At 37.3% G+C, this 15,906-nt stretch overlaps 1 protein-coding gene across 23 annotated transcripts in view; it reads left to right on the top strand.

The window, feature by feature from the left end:
* Window positions 1-15,906, top strand: part of SOX5 (SRY-box transcription factor 5) — a 1,017,940-nt gene that overhangs the window by 181,197 nt on the left and 820,837 nt on the right. For 19 of the 23 annotated variants that reach the window (XM_045062619.1, XM_045062611.1, XM_045062623.1 and 16 more), the window contains one exon: window positions 3,853-3,929. The gene's annotated coding sequence lies outside the window, so the exon portion shown is untranslated. Of the gene's footprint in view, window positions 1-3,852; window positions 3,930-11,411; window positions 11,520-15,906 lie in introns of all 23 variants that reach the window. The other 4 variants (XM_045062630.1, XM_045062621.1, XM_045062629.1 and 1 more) reach the window with 1 other exon arrangement.

The raw sequence follows: 15,906 nt of genomic DNA, 5'->3' as shown, positions 1-15,906 counted from the left end.
CCAATTTGCCTAAAATTGTCAAAGAGGGCTTCCCAGAGGAGTGAAACCCAAGTTAAGGATTAAATACTAATTATAGCCAGGCACATAGGTAGCTCAGTTGGTTAAGCATTCAACTTTGGCTCATGATCTCATGGTTTGTGAATTCGAGCCCTGCATAGGGCTCTCTGCTGTCAGCACAGAGGCTGCTTTGCATCCTCTGTCCCTCTATCTCTCTGCCCTCCCCCGCTTACGGGTGGGCGCTCTCTCAAAAGTAAATAAACATCAAAACATTTTTAAAAATAGGGGGCGCCTGGGTGACTGATTTGGTTAAGTGTTGGACTTGAGCTCAGGTCCTGATCTCACAGTTGGTGAGTTCGAGCCCTGTGTCGGACTCTATGCTGACAGCTCAGAGCCTGGAGCCTGCTTCGGATTCTGTGTCTCCCTCTCTCTCTGCCCCTACCTCACTCACACTCTGCCCACCCTCCCTCAAAAATTAAAAAAAAAAAATTTAAAAAACAGTCTTTTATGAATAAGACAGGAAGTATATTTTTGAAAGAGCAGAGCTCAGTGAAGAGCAGGACCTTGTCTGTCATACTTACCATCGTGTCACTATCACCTAGCCCAGAACCTGGCATATTGTACACACTTAAATAGTTAGCATATAAGTGGATGAATAAATTTATCTTGAGGGCCATCACAGTTGGTTATTTTGAGTGGGGGAACCACATGATAAGATTTGTGTTTTATTAAAAATAATATGGCAGCATTGTAGTAATGAATGAAAAGAGAATGAGACGGGGAGCAGCTGTGGCAGTAGGTTCAATGAAGACTCTCGGGAGATTCCTCTTAAGTGACCTCCAACCTCTTTCTAGATACATAGAGAGTTTGTCATTCTGCAATGAGCATATGGTCGTTTCCCATGTATGTCTCAAGAAGGCTTGAGCACTGCCTGTTCCCACCCCTTAAGATGGCTCAAGAAAATCAAGAGATAATTCACAGCATATTCAAGTTACTTTTTGAACACCTTCCATATAGGAGAGAGAGAGTTGAGGTTTCCAAATTATCTGTTTATAGGCAATAAAAACATTCCATTCTTAGTCCATACTTAGTCTTAGCTAATATGATAAAATACCATAAAGTGAGTGGCTTATAAACAACAGAAGTTTATTTCTCACAGTTATGGTAACTGGGAAGCCCATCATCAAGGCATCAGCACATTGTGTCTGGAGAGAGCCCATTTTCTAAATGGCCATCTTTTTGCAGTAACCTCACATGGTAGAAAGGAGTAGGAAGCTCTGTGGGGTCTCTTTGATAAGAGCAGGAATCCCATTCGTAAGGGCTCCACCCTCATGAACTGAAGGCCCCACCTCCTAATACCGTTACATTGGGCATTAGGTTTTAACATAGGAATTTTGGAGGACACAAATATTCAGTGTATAGCTTATGGCATAGTATCTTGTCTGTATTGCTTGTTCAGAGTGGGTTTATGAATTTTCAGTATTGGCTATGGTAAACTAGGGGCTACATGGTGAATGAATCTTAGCACATAAGTGTCCCTATTTTCAGAGTGAAATTCTGAATGGAGGTCAGTCAAACATATGCAGTTTTGTTCTTGTGTTTATTAGCTTTTATTGGTGTGTGTCAAATTAGCAAAAACTTTGTGGCTTAAAACAGTGACCACTTTCTAGCTCAGAGTTCTCTAGGTCAGGACTCTAGCATGGCATGGCTCTCTCTGCTCAGAGAACCACAGGCTGAAATCAAGGTTAGCCTGGTTGAGTTCTCATTATCTGCACATTCTTGGGGAAACAGAAATTTGCCTCCAAACTCATTCTTGTTGATAGAACTCGGCTCTTTCTGGTTGTAGGACTGTGGTCCCTATTTCCATGCTGGCTATCAGGGGTGCTCCACAGCTTCCCTGGGGGCTCTGTAGGTGCTCCCGCCATCCTGAAGCCAGCAGTGGTGTATTGAATCCTCTTTATGCATCAAATCTCCATCTTTCTCTGTCTTTGCCCTTTAGATCAAGATTTAAAAGGTTAGGTCCACCCAGATAACCCCACTGCTTTAAAGTCTATTGTGTTATGTAATATAACCTATTCATGAGAGTCAAATCTGTCATATTCACATATCTCGGGACTATGCAGAGCATGTTCCCCAATTGGGAGGATTTGGGAGGGGCATCTTAAATTCTGCTTACCAAATTTATATTTATAACCTTAAAAAACCCCAAAAACCAAAAAACTACCAACAACAAGATTGTGAACAGCCTCTTGCAGAGTGCAGTGTAAGCATTTAGTAAAAGCACAAATGAAAGTGTGATTTAATTAATATTTTGTTTGAAAACTAGCACATCTTTTGATGAAGTTAATTTTCTAACATCTGACCTTGACAGATCAACTATTACTAATTTTTAGAAATTTTACTTGTTTGTGACTCATTCACTTCTGAATATTACTACCATTCACATTACCAAAACAAAACAAAAGCAACAAAACATGCTTCTGCATTTATTACTGGGAGTGTGGAGGTGGGGGTGGTTTTTATTGTGTGTGAGCAACGAAAAAAATAAGACAAGGCCATATTATCTATACATAAACACTATCACTTCAAAGTGATTTTTAATAGTGAGAGTTCTGTTAAGGTAACTTGAGTGGTAAAGTAAAATATCTTTCAAAGTTTGGGGAATTTCTAGATTTAAATAAGGAAGGTACAAGAGTTTAACCAGCCGTATGATTAGTCAACTACAAACTCGGTCAACTACAAACACATTTCTCCACATACTCCTCACTTCTGACACCAACTCCCAAGTTTCAGACGTTTCTAAAACCACCTTCAAGTTTGACAATTTGCTAGAAGTATTCACTAAAACAGATGATACTCATAGTTGTAGTTTACTGCAGGGAAAGGCTATACATTAAAATCTGCCAGGGGAAAAAGTATGTAAGGCCGAGTCTCAAGCTGGTAAGTATAAGGCTGAGACTGAGTCTGAGTTTGAGGCCTGCAGAACCAACCACAGAGCTTTCAGTGAGCTCTCCTGATAGAGTCAGGAGGCATTACTCTTCTAGTATCATTGTGACAGCATGCATTGTCAACTAGGCAAGCTCACTTGAGACTTTGGCGTCCAGAGTTTTTATTGGGATGCGATTACATACTGCCCAAGTTGTTGACCTTTAGTCTCCAGCCCTTCCCGGATGTCACTATGGGTTGATACCTTTAATCTCCAGTTCCTTCTAGAGGCAAAACTGATACTGCATGGCCCCAATCCCCCATCCAAAATCACACTGTTTGACTGTTGTGTGGCCAAAGCCCTCAGGCAAGCAAAGACACTCCTGCCAGACATGACACATGGAGGCCCTAGAGATCACCTCTCTGTAGCCAAAGACAAAGCCAGATCTTTCCTTGGATAAGGTCATTCTTCACCACACAGAAAAGGAGGGAGGGAAAGAGTCATGAATGCAAATAGTAGTTATCATTTATTGAGGGCATCCTATGTATCAGGCAGTATGCTAAGCATTGTAAATAAGATATAAACCATGTAAATAAAATGACGGTGGAAACAGGATTTAAATCTATGTCCGCCTAACTCAAAAGTACATGATTTCAAACACTTTATTGCCTTCACCGAACCTAAAGGACAGTAAGAGTATATAATAATAATTTAAAAGCAGTTATTCTTGAGAATGGTTTTCAGAATAAAGTTGTCATTCAAATGTATAAGAACGTGCACTGCTATTTTAATAATGTAGGATACAGAGGAAGAGGATTAATGTATAGAATGGTTATGTCATTGAATTCATTCCTTCCAAATGGATTCTGGTCAGCACTTTATCATTGAATTAATTCAAACACATTTATGGGGGATGCCTTATATCTTAGGTGCTGTGCCGGCGACTGGTAACCCAAAGATGATGATAAATAAGTTCCTGTCCAGAAGGAGCTAGCGATCCACTGGGGTATGTAAACTCTTTCTTTTATTATTTTTTTAACATTATGTTAGTTTTAAGCAAAATAGAGTGCAATATGTAAGAAATATTTTGCGTATGAATTTTGCAAGCATTTGGAACACATTTTTTTTTTTTTGACTGGGTGAGCTAATGATAAAGTTACCGATTTGGAGATAGTTGTGCATATGACTATCAAATAAGTAAACTCAGGTTCAATCGTTTTATATATTCTTTAATAGTAGGATAGATCTTTAAAAAGCAAAATTACTTCAGAAATAAAACCAACAACATAGCACTGAGATTTGTGTGCATTTCCTACTTATGATAGTATGTGAGAGAAATGAAGGGAGAATAGGAATGTCACCAGAACACATCATACATAACAGCAGTGTGCATTTCTTCTTCACAATTATCATGTTGATACTTTGCTTTTTACTGGTTACTTTAGCGATAATTTTTACCTTTCATTTTCTTCTACTTAACTGATTTTTCCAATGGAACAAAGTCTATACTGGGATAAAATAGGATGCCCTATTGGGGCGCCTGGGTGGCTCAGTTGGTTAAGCATTTGACTCTTGACTTTTGGCTCAGGTCATGATCTCTTGGTTCGTGAGTTTGAGCCCTGCCTTGGGCTCTTTGCTGACAGCATGGAGCCTGCTTGGATTCTGTCTCCCTCTCTCTCTGTTCATCCCCTGCTTGTTTTCTATGTCTCTCCCAAAAATAAATAAAGATAAACTTAAATAAATAAAAAATAGGATGTTAAATAAAAAATAGGATGTTGTATAAAAAATAGGATGTTGATATTTGGCAAATACGTATTTTATTTAAATTATACTTTATAATGGTCCATGCTTACAGTACACCATGCAGTATGCTCGGAGTGGTCCTGAGGAAATAAGTACAGCAAATGCAGTAATATACATATAAAATATTACATTCTAATTATACCTTATATATTTTATAGCTTAATGTAGTGGAATAGAATTAGAAAATAAAATAAATTTATGAGTACTTGATGTCCAGTAGTTCACACTGATGCTGCACAACACTAGCAACAATATATATGGAAATATTTAATACATATATTAATACGCTATCTAGATTAAGCATTATAAGTGCTGAGAGTGCAGTTGTGATCATTTTAAAATGTGAGAACCCCAAGAAAAAAACCTGTCCTTTTTTTTTTTGCAATATGATTTTAATTTTTAAAAGCATTTAATTTTGTAAACCATATCCATCATCTTTGCATAGATAAATGTTGTGGCAATTTTTTGAATGAGCATTTTGGTTCCCTAAAGAAATTATGGATACACTATAAATTTATAAATGAAAGGCCATTCATCAGAGTTATAAATATGAGTGGTTCTTGTGCTGATGCCCATGTAAACTTAAAGTGGTTTAATTTCTATCGGCTTTTGAGTATAGTTAGTACAACGAAAGAATATAGATACTGTCATACTTACAAGTTGTCATATCATTGGCAAAATGGGGAGAACGGCATGAAATATTTTTTGAATAGCATGGCATTTCCTTGAATTATTGCTGGCAATAGAACACAAATCAACCTTAATGATGGATATTCCAAAGATGTTTATTAATCTATTCATTTAATCTGAAATACTCACTCTTGGCATTTATTAAGCCAGTTCAAAAGAAGTGGCGTGCTTCTAAACCCTAACTGTTACTTTTAGGGGCCCCATAATTATGTCAGCTAAGTCTGGTTGGAATGCAGATTAAAATGCATAAAAATCCTTTGTTCCTAATCTATGCTAAAGATATTTGCCTAAATGAAATATGTTTTCTCGTATATGTCTAATAAAAATTTCAATTTGGTCCATCATTGGTGAAATTTACAATATGGCCTCTATTTGAATCTTCAGTTTTTAAAGTCTGTTTTCCTCCCTCCTATCCCCCCCGCCCCAAATTACAAGATAATCCTGTACTTTGTATAGTTTGACAGAAAAGGGCTGGAAAATTGGACAAATTCCTGTGCATTGAATTAAGATATTGCATATAGCATATGATTTTGAGCACATGTAAGGAGACAGGTAGGATGGACAGATGTAAAGGTACTGAGAGTGGAATTCTTATTAGATAGCATAGGTCAGAGAAAGCCAGTAGCAGTTAAGCTGAAGAAGGAAGAAGTCAGCTCTGCGTATGTTGGGGAGAAAGATGGTATGGATGTGCATGCATGTCTGTGTGTTGTTTACTAAAATATGGGAAGTCTAGGCATAGAGCTAACTTATGTATTAAAATAATGTAAGCAGGACTCAGCTTCTCTCCATTTCTTTGCTTCCACTAATACAGCATCAGTCTTGGCTTCATTTGCGAGCAAGATGGTGGCAATGGCATTGCTGAGTATTAGCATCCCCTTGGGCTTTATTCAGATCAAACTGGAAAAAGAGAGCCTCTTTCCCAGAAGCCTTATCAAAAGTCTCTTTGTGCTAATTGGTTTTGATTAAATCGCAGACTAATCCTGCACACCTCTCTTGGAGCAAGAGATAGAGTCAGCTTTATCACTTTCCATGGACTAGGCACTAGGATTGCCTCCCAGAGGGAAATGGGGTACTTGTAACAGAATGAGGGCATATGGATGGTAGGTAGCAAAAAAAAAATAAATTACTGCCAGAAAAAAAAAAAAAACAAACAAACCACAATGGGTATATACACATGAAACTTTACGTATAATTACAGAAACCTATAGATTTCCTAACAATACATGGATTCTAGGTTAAGAAACTCTAAAAAGTAATACTTGAATCTATGCCTTCTGGAACAAACAAAAAAGAGTATTGATATCCATAGCTGTCTAAGGAAAATAAGCTTTTACTTTGATTGTTTCCTGAATAAAGACACAAAATGAGTATAATCTATAACTACTTGTTTGATAATATCAAATTAACAACGATAAAGAAGTTGTATTTTCTTGTTAGCTAAAGTAGAAATGAGTGGTTCACCCTGAAGGTGGTTCTGTAACTATTGTTTTGTATAAGGAAAAAGAGCAAAAATCTCTCTCTCTCTTTTTTTTTTTTCTTGAGAGAGAGCATGAATAGGGAAGGGGGAGAAAGGGAGAGAGAGAGAGAGAGAGAGAGAGAGAGGGAGGGAGAGAATCCTAAACAGACTCCACGCTCAACATGTAGCCTGACTATGGGGCCCAATCTCACATTGTGAGATCTGAGGCAAAATCTTTTATTCAAGATAAGAACTTTAAACAGGCCACATTGGGAGACTTCTATTAGGAAAAAAAAAAGTTTTCCAATATTGGGTCGATAACTTTTATTGCTCTTGGGACCTGCATTTATGTGCATCCTAAGTCCCTTCAATTTGGTCAGTTTAATTAAAAGAAGTATTAATCAAGGAATAAAAGGCACAGCATAAGGAATATAGTCAATGATTCTGTAATAGTGATGTAATGGGATAGATGTCAGCTACCCTTGTAGTGAGCATAGCATAATGTATAAACTTGTCCAGTCACCCAACTGTACACCTGAAACTAATGTAACATTGTGTGTCAACTATATATACACAAATTAAAAAAAAACTGAAATATTATTACTCAGAAAAATATGAATCAGGTCTATGAAAATAATTTGTGATTATTTGATAATTGGCCCAAACTACCTGTTGATTTGCCTTTTTTGTTTGTTTTTACACTCAATTTTATTTTGGAACGTGTTGGTGAAGTCAGTTATTTCCTTAAAATTATTTTTAATTGAAAAATCTTAGGAGAATTGGTAGAAAATATAGGTCAATCATTGGAAAATAGGGATACTTTAAAAATACCGACATAGTGATTATGTACTTCTCATTAATATTGGTTACAAGAATTAATAATGTGGGCAGTAACATAGCATTTGTCAAGATAACAGTCATCATTATGCCTTACTTTTACATGGATTCTCAATTTTTTGACAAGAAGGAGTTAGCCTGGGATATTAAGTTGCATCACTGAGCACAAAAGGAGTTTTTCTTCATAAGTGAATCAAAATACTCCTCAAAAATGGAAAAGAATTCCATGGTTGCCAGATATTTTTATTTTTTATTTTTATTTATTTATTTTTATTTTAGGGAGAGAGAGGATAGAGAGTACGAGTAGGGCAGAGAGAAACAATATTAAGCAGGCTCCATGCTCAGTGTGGAGCCCCACGCGGGACTCAGTCCCACAATCCTGAGATCATGACCTGAGCTGAAATCAAGAGTTGGATGCTTAACTTACTGAAACACCCAGGCACCTTGGATGCCAGATAGTTTTAGAGAATAAGCGTGGTAATTGAAGATGGATTTTCTGTGCCACGTTTTGTCTCTTTCAAACAAGCAAAAACCTTCTCAGGTTTTAATACTCTTCCTCATGAATGGATAACCTTTTTAACCAAAATCTTATGACTAAAGTGACCAAATCTTATGACACAAGTGACTGATGACTTAAGACTAAAGTGAATTGTCACTGCTCCGTGTTCAGTTCAGTATTGTCAGTTGTGGAGAAGGACATTCTATTTTTCCCTATCGATTAATGCTACTGAAATGCTACAGCTATTTCAGAAGGTGTCCACCTTGTTTCAAAATATTTCTGCAAAGGCCATAATATACCTGGCTTTCCAGATTGACATGTTATTATTTTTAAAAACTCCTCCTGAAAACCTCAGTTTGCCACCATTTCTTACTTGACCTGAAAAGTTCGTGGGTCCATTATTGCTGTGTGTGTATGGTTTTTGTTTTGTTTTGCTTTCTAGATTATAGCAGATCTTTACACGGTGTCAATTATCTGTGAATAGGAAACAGCAGGTAGTTCATTCATTGAAAACTGGTTTACAGATTTTCTTGCTATACATTTGCTTGCTTCTCAGATTCAGTTTTAGACCTAACCAAGATAGAGAATTGCTTATCTGCATGGTAATATTAGTCATCAGTGGAGTTTAGAGAAATGAGGTTTGTAAAGAACAAGCTTTTTAAAATATGTAATTTAAAATGTTGTTATTCTTCCATTTTGGTTAAAATCAATCCATGGATATTTTTAAGGTTGTAAGTTAAAGCAGGAAGAATGTGTCATTCTTGTAATGCTTTAGCTAAAGACAAAAGATAGAGGACCAAAATACTGTAAGAGCAATTGAAAGTATATATTGTTCTTACATGATGTCCAATTCAGCTGTGTAGGTGTGAGTTTCAGATAAGATTGAATGCTTTTAAAGACGTGAACAGTCAAAGCATTCCCTATTATTTATTTTAAGGGCTTTTTAAGGAGAAGGAATGGGCTTAGTCCGAGACCCCAAAGCATACATTTCCAAAGACAGCTGCCTGTCTGAATAAGGAATGAGCTAAGGAGTGAACAGGGAAAATCCACATACATATTTGAGTTTCACTTTAGAACTTTGGATAGCTTTGGTCACTGATTGGGATTTTTCTCCAACTAGAAGTCAAAGAGACAAAGCAGGTAATCTACATAATCTTTCCCACATTTTCTAAAAGTGCCTGTAGATGAAAACATGTCAGACAATTGGTCAAATAGGGCCTAAAGTTTTGTTTGGTTGTTTGTTTTAAATCCATTCTTTACTGAGAAGGAAATAAAAAAAAAAAGCTTGAGGTTGGTGACAGACTTGGGTTCTTGCCACATTCCCAGCTTATTTCATGGACGGCTCTCTACTCCAGAGAAAGTTAATATTTTCCAGAGATGTTCCATAGGTATTCTAAATCATACTACAGACACCTGCTCCTTTATATGGATATGTTATCCACCTAGGATGAATCAGAGTTGATTTTTTTTTAGTGTGCTTCCTTTCAAAAACCTCATTAATCTTAGTGTGCAGAATTTAGGGGGAAAGTTGTGTTTTGCTGCTTGACACTGTTTAATGTAAATGATTTATGATTATTCCTTATGTATACACGATAGGCACTTTATAAATTGGATTGTTCTAGGAGTAACACGATACATAAATGTTATTGCTATAAATTCTGAAGCTGGCTATATATTTTTGTATCATGTAACCAGTTGACTTATAAATGCTGACTATTCCAACCTGCTCTTTCTACTCAATATTGTAAGTGGTGACTTAGGTAAGCCTCGCAGAGATATATACACAGAGGCACTCAAACTGCACGAGAGCAGGATATCCTGGCACCTCTCCAGTGTGGCTTCTGGCTGTCTTCCAGGGGTAATGGCAGAAAGAAGAAAGAATGAGAGGGGAAACTGAAACTTCATGTAGCAAAAAAAGATGAATCTAAATTATTATTATTTTTTTGCCCCACAAAGTCAAGAGCCAGGTAGGAGAGAAAAGGGGAAAAAGCAGAGCAAACAGGAGAAAAGTACCAGTAAAACCAATTCAGCAAAATTTAGTTACACGCCACTTTACAGGTAAATTTCCATCACTTAAATAACATTAAATAAGGATAAAGGTAATAATAGATGAACAGCTATGTAATTGTATATTTTTGTATCTATAAATACAGTATGTATGGAAATAATAATATTTATTTTTTTACATTTCTGTGCATGAAGTGTTTGAGGAATGGAGTTTTATAAACCATTTGATTCTACTGGTAGATGAGACCATTTTATTATGTGTGTAATTCTGTTACACTAATAGCTCTCATTTTTTTTACCATGAAAACTCATTGTGATTTTCTTTCAGGGATCTGAAAGAATTAGAAAAAAAACCCTCTGAATAATTGGTCACTTTATATCTGAGTAATTGTTAAATACCAAACTCATCTAAAATGTCGAGTTACAGAGGAAGGAATAATACCCATATAACTGACTGTCAGATTCATAGCGATTTTATGCTGATTCCTGGTATTGACTGCTTACCTGATCACACAGTCCTGGCATTGGAGCTGATTTGAATTGCTGTATGTCCTAATTTGTGTAAAGAAGAACTGGGCTGTGAAGAATTCTATTGTGTTTATAGTGTCTATTCTGATAGTGATTTTATCGCCCATTTCATAGGCTGCTTCAGTTGATTCCCTTCCCCCATGCCCGACTAAGTAGTACCATCTACACAATTGATCTGGTTGTCCATGAAGTCAGTTCAAATCAGCTGTTACGGTGGCTAAAAATACAAGATCAATAATTTTAAAACTTGAGGTTCATATCCTCCACAAAAGGACTAAATCTCATCAGGCAATCCCACGTGAAAAGATTATGAGACTGAAACCACATGTGTGTGACTTGTAATAACAAACATTATTTATTTGGCTATTACACTGAAGGAAATCTCCTAATTTGCTCCTTTATTACTTCTGCAATACATTTTTAATTGTCATACTTTCTGGAGCTATCCTGGTGCATGCATTGGAAAGAATATGCATATGCAGATATCTCTGTATCTGTAGGCACTATAGTCAAAACAACTTATTTGCCTAGCTGCGAAGCTGGCTTACTCACCCACTCACAAACTCCCAGAGGAAATAGGGCAAAAAGGTCAAGTAGAAGCAATAAGCCAATGATCTGTTACACAAAAGTTACTTAAGAAGTTCTGAGTGGCACTGCTCATCTTCTAGAAGGGAGATCACTGCATTCCCTGCTCATCCCTGTGTCATCAGCAGTAGCTTTGGATTCGTTTTTGAGGAAGAAAGCCCGTTTCTACATTGCTGCTGCTATACACTCAGGTAAGCTGGATTGAAATCCCGGAGACACTGCTGATCCAGACTAGACTGTGGGAAGGTTCTGGTGCCGAGAGAGGGATTTACAAACATCAGTTCTCTTATCCTGTAGAATCTGAACCACCATGTACAATTCTTCTTTTTCTGAAAGGAGGTTAAATTTAAATGCAAGACCTCCAGATTTAAATACACACACACACACACGCACGTAAAATGAGAAAAAGCCCATCACTTTGTGTTCAGTACAGAATACTTACAGTTACTATCTTTGAGGACTTTCTTTTTTTTTTTTTTTTTTGGCCAGTTATTGCTCTTTGTCTTTGCATGTAGCATCTAATTTAAGCCTCCTAAGTCCCTTGGGAACCAAGTACTATTATTATACCCATTTTTCAGCTTAGAGAATTGAGAGAGAGAGAGAGAGAGAAATTGAGTAACTTGCCATGACTCAACAGCTAGTAAGAGGTGGAGCCAGGATTCAAACCCGGGCAGAGGGATCCCCGGGGCTGACGCACACACTCCCAGGTTGACTTTGAGCAGTATGTAGTGCTCCGTTTGTGAAAAGAAGGCAGGGGAGCCATCGTTCAGCAGGAAGTAGGATTTGAGTTCTTTTTCTTGTACTAATGGTCACTGTATCTCTCTCTCAGGCCCTGTTGTGACCAATGGCAAGTCTCATTTGAGACGGCCAGTCAGAAGTGAGTAAAATAATCTATGGCCCAAGAAGAGAAAGGAATGCACTGGTTAATATGAGGATCTGACCTTAGGACCTTGCTTTCACTATTGCCACAGTAAACAAGCGAGCTAATGAACCACAGATGTTAGTGTGTCATTAGTGTCTTGGAGTTTTGTCTTCCTGGGTAGCTACCATCAAGAAGGACAGTGCCCTCTATGAATATGCATTTAGTACTAGATACAGCAATTTATGCTTTTGAACAGCACTTTATCATTTTGGTTTTGATAAATATATAAGCAATAATCAGTAGTTAGGAGTTTCAGGCTAAAATGGATGCCATTATTAGTGACTTAACAGCTCTTCCTGTGAATTCCACATGTGTCACCAAGACTGGATCATGCTACCCAGAGCTACATATAGTCAATTTTTAGAAAAGCTCACTTCGAATGCTTCTCGTGCTGTGAACCCTTTGTTCTCAGAATTGCAGTAGTCCCTAATTTCCAAACTCTGAATATGTAAAATACAGTACTTGCACAAAAAAACCTAGGAGCTGTATAGGTCAGAACATTTGTTTAAACTAATATAGAATTAGCTTTTTCAGTTCCAGCTCCCTTTTTCCTATCCATTTGCCTTGCTAATAAGGCCTCAACTTATTCCTATTCAGTTACCTTGTGCCACGATACCTCTCCTTTTTGGATTTTTTATTCTGATTTGAGCAGACCTACCTAGTTCACACAGAGGACTTCGACAATAATAATAAGACATAAAGGCTATTCAGTAAACAAGGACGGCGAAAACAATGAAATTTAACACAAACTAGGCAAAATAGCATCTCACAGCACAGAATTCTATTCCATTTTGAAACTGGTCTTTATAGATATTTTTCTCTGCCTGAAACATGTGTGCTGGTTCTATATATATAAGGGAATAGTGACATCCTGTGTGTAGCTAGACTAATTGCCTCTGTAATTAACCTATTTGAGAAGGAAGTTACATAGACATAAAATATCATTGAGTAGTGAAAGAGGCAATTTTATCTTACAGCAAACCTCTAACTTTACCAGAGGGTGTGGGCTAAACAAAAAGACGCTGTCTCCTTCCCTTCCATCTTTTTTCCCTTCCTTCTTTTTCTTGTCTCTGTACAGTTCCGCTGCCATTTCTATTTTCTCTCTACTACCTATATTTCCATATTATGAGCTAAAGATCTAGTGTTATTACGAGTGAATATTCAGTTTTAAAATAGAATTGAGGAGAGGGGCACCTGGGTGGCTCAGTCAGTTGAGCATCTAACTCTTGATTTTGGCTCTGGTCATGATCCCGTCGTGGGATCGAGGCCTGTGTTGGGCTGCATGCTGAATGTGGAGCCTGCTTAAGAGTGTCTCTCTCTGTCTCTCTCCCTCTCTCTCCCCCTCTCCCTCTTTCCCTTTGCCCCTCTCCCTTGTTTGTGCTCTCTGTCTCTCTCCCTAAAGTATGTATAAATAAAAAGATAAATAGAGTTGAAGAGAGATGTAAGTGTGGTGATAGGAGATAGTCTTTGGTTAAGGGTGGGATATGTATAAAATCATTTTGTTGTCTCAGAAGCTGAGGACAAAAATCTTAGCCTTCCTCTTATCCCTTAATAAAATATATGTTAATTAAATTTAGAGAAGGATCTGGGGGCATGGCAAAACCAAGGTTTTTCTTTTGACTCCTTAAGTCCAGAAGAAACCATTAGAAGGCGATACATTACAACAGAGTGTAGTTTTTGTGGTCAGAATTATTCATACTTCACCCAAATTATGGCTAAGGGGGAATAAGAAGAACATTTTTTTTCCCAAAGTGCCCCTTTCAATGTTTTAAAAGGTAACACCTTGTCAAGACATTTCAGAAAACTGTGGGACAAAGCAAAAGCAAGAGGCATGGGAGAAATTAGTGAAAAGTGTCCTGCTGTTTATGTCCTGACTTACCCTCAAACCCCAGCAAGACTCAACTCTCAGGGCTTTGCTCAACCCTAGCCTCATGTATAATCCCTTATTCCATAATCAAAATGGTATTTTGAGTCAGACAGCTTGCTTCAGTCTTCTTCAATGAGATAACAAATGTTATGTTATGATTGATATATTTTTCAAGTCAGGTAGCTACGCTTGTATATTTTGCATGTTATAGTAACTTGAAAGAGCTCAGTTTAAAGTTATGACCACTACTAAGAAGAATTTCCTTGTGAAATATTTGAGAATTTTAAGCCAAAGTAAACATAATTGCTGCGTTATATAATGATGGCTGAGAGTGGAATAGTTGGAATGGAAATAAATGGTTTGGAGTTTCAGACCATGGTGGATTTGGATTCGCCAACTTCCAGGGGAGTCTTTCCATGCCTCAGTGTTTTTACCTGTGATGTGGGGATAAAAATTACCCTTTCATAAGGTAATCTTGAGACTTCAGTGAAGAAATAGTCCTGTAACACCATGCCTAGTGCCTATAAATAAATGCTTAGTAAATAGTAGCTAATATTATTTCAGATGACATTTGATAAAGCAAAATGATTTGGATGCTAGATAGTTTATTGTAAAAGTATTTAATCTTATCTGGTTGAACTGTTCTTCAAATGGATTTGTTTAATGACCTATGCTTTCATTACTGTGTTCTAATCTTCACTGTAGTAACTTTTCACTTGTATTGATAATTTATATTAGCAATAGCTGGATTGCCATTCTTGGATGATGGTGCAAGGACATTTTTAAAAAGTATTTTTCCTTGGAAAAAATATGAAGCAAAGAAGAGAAAGAAACACTACAGAAAGTTTTCTTGTGCCTCACCTTCACGGTTAATCCTGTAATCAGTAACGATTATCTGATTGTAAAAGAGGCTCCTTATGAGTAAAAGGAGACCCTAATTCTACAAACCTGGTCATTTGGTCATGGCTATGTTTTGGCAGTTGTGCTAGTTGAATATAGTATGCTATGATCATTGGGGTGTCCAGCAGTTTTATGCGAGTCCCCCATCTGTTTTATTGGTGATCTTCTCTAGAAGTTAGGGAATTATATGAATCGGAAACTCAGAAAACCATTCTCAGGAGGTCAGATTCAGTCAGTTCTCATAATCACAAGATAATTCACTCATCCATTCAACAAATATTTATTGGGAGTAAGTATGTCACGTGCCACCCACTGTGTCAGTTTTGAAAGTATAGTCATGAAGAGAGAAGATAAGGCATGGGGACTCACAGATGTTACAGCCTGACAGAGAAGGCACATAACATAAAACAAGTAATTACAATGAAATATTTAAGTCTCCAAATAGGGGAGTTTTTTGATCTCTTAGCCAACGGAGTTGTGATTTCCTAATTGTAGATAGTGGGGGTCGGGGCATTCCTTCCTCCTGTGAATTTCCACAGCATTTTATCTGTACCTCCATTTGGAAATACCTTCCACCTTGCCCTTAGTTCCTTATGACTGTGGCATGTCTTCTAGGACTGGAAGTTCCTTAGGAGCCAGGCAGGCTACATGTGGGAGTGCCTTTAGCATCGTTCAGAGGACATACACTTGTACACTCTACATAGTAGTTGCTAAATCAGTGTTGTTGAGAGAATAAAGCAAAGAAGTGTGAGCGATTTACTTCTGTTATCCTTTCTGTTTTCGATTCTTAAATATTTTGCTTTGAAATTTCTCCTTCTTCATATTCATGTGGTTAAAAGCAGGCAATAACCAATTGAAAGCCACTATCCCTCCTTTTATCCCTCTCATC

Source organism: Felis catus, chromosome B4, assembly GCF_018350175.1.
Source record: "Felis catus isolate Fca126 chromosome B4, F.catus_Fca126_mat1.0, whole genome shotgun sequence".
In the NCBI taxonomy this organism is placed as follows: domain Eukaryota; kingdom Metazoa; phylum Chordata; class Mammalia; order Carnivora; family Felidae; genus Felis; species Felis catus.
The sequence above is the reverse complement of the archived record's forward strand: the minus strand, read 5'-3'. Positions and strand labels throughout refer to the sequence as shown.